Source organism: Paroedura picta, chromosome 4 (assembly GCF_049243985.1).
Source record: "Paroedura picta isolate Pp20150507F chromosome 4, Ppicta_v3.0, whole genome shotgun sequence".
Classification (NCBI taxonomy): domain Eukaryota; kingdom Metazoa; phylum Chordata; class Lepidosauria; order Squamata; family Gekkonidae; genus Paroedura; species Paroedura picta.
In genome coordinates, this window is record NC_135372.1 from 140649269 (window position 1) to 140653169 (window position 3901).

A 3901-nucleotide genomic window follows, 5' to 3' on the forward strand; every position below is an offset into this window, starting at 1 on the left:
AAATGGAAATTTCGTTTTATCGTCTTAGTCATGTCTTGGTTTTATTGCCAACGGTGTCGGAGGCGAGAGGCGGAAAGGAAGCCAACCAATCGCGTCCTTGCGGCCCCCCTCTTCTCTGACTTGCACTCCCCACTAGATGAGTGCCGTTTGGTTTCTGCGGAGCCCCCAAGATGTTATGCTTGGGAAGGTCTTCCAATGAAGACCCCGATTCTTCATTTTACGGGTTTCCCCGAGCAGAGAAATGAACAGCCCGCCAGCGTATTTGTGGCATGTTACAGAGTCCTTGCGACAACAACAACAAAAATGTACAAAGCATAGTTGCGTCAAAAGGAAAATGAATAGCAAATGGGTTACTTGAGCATTGGATTTGAAAATTCCTCTTGCATCCACCCGCTTCTCTCTTCACACTTAGCTGAAGAGTTCAGGGATTGAACCTGGGACCTTTGACACCACAGGCCTCAGGTGCTGGATCTCTGAGACAGCATCAGTTAAACTTGTATACACCAACATGTCATAGTGAAAATCCCTGAACTCTTCAGCTAAGTGTGAACAGAGGACCGGGAGGATGCAAGAGGAATTTTCAAATCCAATACTCAAGTAACTCATTTGCTATTCATTTTCCTTTTGATGCAACTATGCTTTGTACATTTTTTGTTGTTGTCGCAAGGACTCTGTAACATGCCACAAATACGCTGGCATTCGGGGAGGAAGCAGAAACTGGGAGAGCGGACCTGTTGGCAGAGTTTGCACACGCAGAGAGAGTGGTGCACCATATCTCACAAAGGAGAGGCCAGGGAGGGACGTTCCTGCATTATGCAGGGGGTTGGACTAGATGACCCTGGAGGACCCTTCCAACACTATGATTCTATGGAAGGTTACCCTTGGACTGCCTGAACAAATCCTTGGTTCCCTCGACTGAGTTAAGACATTCATTGCATTCTGTCTGTCCCTTAGCATTCAGTTTTTGAAATACTGATTCTCTCTGCCTTCCTGTGCCAGCCCATCTGTACTTTTTTCTAGCAGAGAACTGAAACCGGAGACCAACAAAGGAGGCAAAGCAAGCAGCTGGCTTCCCTCCCTTGCCTGAGGAAGATGGAGAGTGGGAAGAGTCTGAGGATGGGGCAACTTACCAGGAGCAGGGCCTTTCAGAGCGGCTGTCATATCTTCCACCCAGCAAACAGCAGGAAAAGGGAGAGAGAGAGACATATAAGCCAATTGGCCCTCGTGGGAAGAGTGCTCTTTCCCTATTGGCAGCACACCCCGAGGGAGGGCCAATAAGGCAGGGAATGTCAATAAGGTAGGGAGTGAATTGTCTGCATGCAATTTGAACTGATTGGCCCTCATTAGTGCAGTGCTCTCTCTCCCTATCTGCTTGCAATTTGAGCTGATTGGCCTGAACTGATTGGCCCTCATTAGTGCAGTGCTCTCTCTCCCTATCTGCTTGCAATTTGAGGTCATTGGCCATCATTAGTAAAGTGCTCTCTCCCTATCTGCATGCAGTTTGAACTGATTGGCCCTCATTGGGACAGCTTTCTCTCTCTCTCCCCCTCCCTATCTGCTTGCAATTTGAACTGATTGGCCCTCATTAGTACAGTGTTCTCTCTCTCCCTATCTGCTTGCAATTTGAGCTGATTGGCCTGAACTGATTGGCCCTCATTAGTGCAGTGCTCTCTCTCTCCCTATCTGCTTGCAATTTGAGCTGATTGGCCTGAACTGATTGGCCCTCATTAGTGCAGTGCTCTCTCTCCCTATCTGCTTGCAATTTGAGCTCATTGGCCATCATTAGTACAGTGCTCTCTCCCTATCTGCATGCAATTAGAACTGATTGGCCCTCATTGGGACAGCTCTCTCTCTCTCTCTCTCCCCCCCCCTCCCTATCTGCTTGCAATTTGAACTGATTGGCCCTCATTAGTACAGTGCTCTCTCTCTGCCTATCTGATTGCAATTTGAACTGATTGGTATTCATTAGTACAGTGCTCTCTCCCTATTGGCAACACACACTCAGGGAGGGCCAATCTGTAGGGAGTGGGTTGTATGCACACAACTTCAGCTTTTTTATGTTCAGTGATAGACATTAGTGATGATTCTTTCCCTACAAACAGAAGTAGTCCTGGTTTTTATACTCCACTTTTCATTAGTCTCAAAGCAGCTTGCAATCTCCTTCCTTTCCCCATAACAGACACCCTGTGAGGTTGGTGGGCTCAAAGAGCTCTAAAAGAACTGCTCTATGACAACAGCTCTAACAGGACTGTGTGTTGGCCAAGGTAAGCCAGCTGACTGCACATGGAGGAGGCGTGGGGAATCAAACCTGGCTCTCCAGATTAGAAACCGCCGCCGCTCTTTAACACTATAAGAAGCACCAATCCCCCACTCGCGTTTTCATTGTTGGACTTACTACGGCTGTTTTCTTCTTCAATTGGCTTGGAGGGGAAGGACACAGGCAATGGAAACCCAGAGATCTTGGCATGGAGGCCAGTTACTAGAGAGCAACAATAATAAATAAATACCTTTCATGTAGAGGCACAGCAAAAATGGGCCCTGTCCAAAGGCCGCTCAGGATATTAACACCTGGATTGCTCACTCCATTTTGGAAAATCCCTGGGGATTTAGTGGCAGACCCTGGGGAGGGGGGGTTGGCAAAGAAGGACGGGATGGCAAAAGACATTTGAGCCCATCCTTCAAAGCAGGCCCCCCTTTTTCCAGGGGAGTCAAGATCTGTAACCGGATACCAGAAGATCTCCAGTCCCCACCTGGAGCTTGGCAACCTTACGGGGCAGCCACGCCACATGCCGTGATCGGCGGTGGGCTCCAGATGGCCGCCTGGCCGGGGAAATTGTCCCTTTATTGCGCCCTCCGGGAACGAAGTGGAACACATCCTTCGCCGCTCCCTCCAGATAGTCAATTACGACGCTGATCCACTGCGATTACAACTAATTGGGGGAATTCAGCGATGTGTCAGAGCAGAGCGGAGCGGGGGAGTCTATCGATCAGCCTCCTGACCGCCCTCAAATTAACTCCACTCCTTGATATCGCCGGCAGCCAGTTCGGCTGTGGTCTCTTCATCACCCTGCAGGACGTTGGGTTCTAATCAGCGGGAAAAGACAAGCTCAGATCTCTCTTTCCCCACCGTGGCTTGGAACGTTTCGCTCTGGCGGAAGTTTGCCGTCTGGCGGAAGTTTCCATCTGCGCAGCGAACGGAACCTTCAAGGGCGTTGGGGGTGCAGGAGGAAACTGCGGTGCAGTTCCCCAATGGAAACCGAGCTTGAAATGTGCAGTTAGCAACCTGGCCCATGCTCGGGAGAAGGTGGAGGCACGGCCCGCAGCTCCGAATCATCAAACACAAGCTGCTAACAGACTCTGCAAGTCAGGTCTCCTGGGGAGACAGGAAAAGCTTTATCTTCCTTGCGGGGGGGGGGTGCCATCGGTGAGCACGAATCCCAGCCATGTGCTGCCGGAGGAGTGTGTGTGTGCAAAATGCAGAGCAGGATTATCCAAAAAAATACCCCCCTTGGTGCCAGTCTGATCACTACAGTGGCCAAAAGGGTTGAAATAGTTTAAATGTGCGGAGAGGCTGCTTGAAAGAATAAAATAGTTTTAGTTAAAAAGAGAAAAGGGGTGGGGGGGGAGTTCACCTAGTTCTAAACTCGTTGGATATATCTTTATTTCGTTCTTGGATCTGTCACCCGCCGCTCCCAGGCACGCTAGCTGGTGGCAGGTTACAGAAGGAAACCCAATAAAACCCTGACTTAAAACAATTAAATTACAGTCCTATAAACAAAACCCCCACGGCAGTGAAGAAACTACCAACCCCTTCCCCCACTCAACAGACCTCAACCATCCAGTATAATGGGGTATTGGTGTAAATGGGGTGGACGGTTGTTCTGGCTGTTTCTAGAAGGGG